Source organism: Penaeus monodon, chromosome 31 (genome assembly GCF_015228065.2).
Source record: "Penaeus monodon isolate SGIC_2016 chromosome 31, NSTDA_Pmon_1, whole genome shotgun sequence".
Taxonomy (NCBI): Eukaryota; Metazoa; Arthropoda; class Malacostraca; order Decapoda; family Penaeidae; genus Penaeus; species Penaeus monodon.
Genome location: NC_051416.1, coordinates 12044582 through 12044792, shown reverse-complemented (window position 1 = coordinate 12044792; position 211 = coordinate 12044582).

Here is a 211-nt window from a genome sequence, read left to right as displayed (position 1 = left end):
CAATTACTTTCAAATATAAACGTGATTTATATCTAGAGGAAAAACTTGGATAATTAAGGCAGTAAACTATAAAATAAACTCATATGTCATAAAGAGATACAAAACTGCTTTAACTTTTTCTTGTACAACATAACAACCAATAATCAATATTCTGTGTATAATATCAATACGGGATTTATTATGCGTTTATAAGCAAATCAGATTAGTTTAT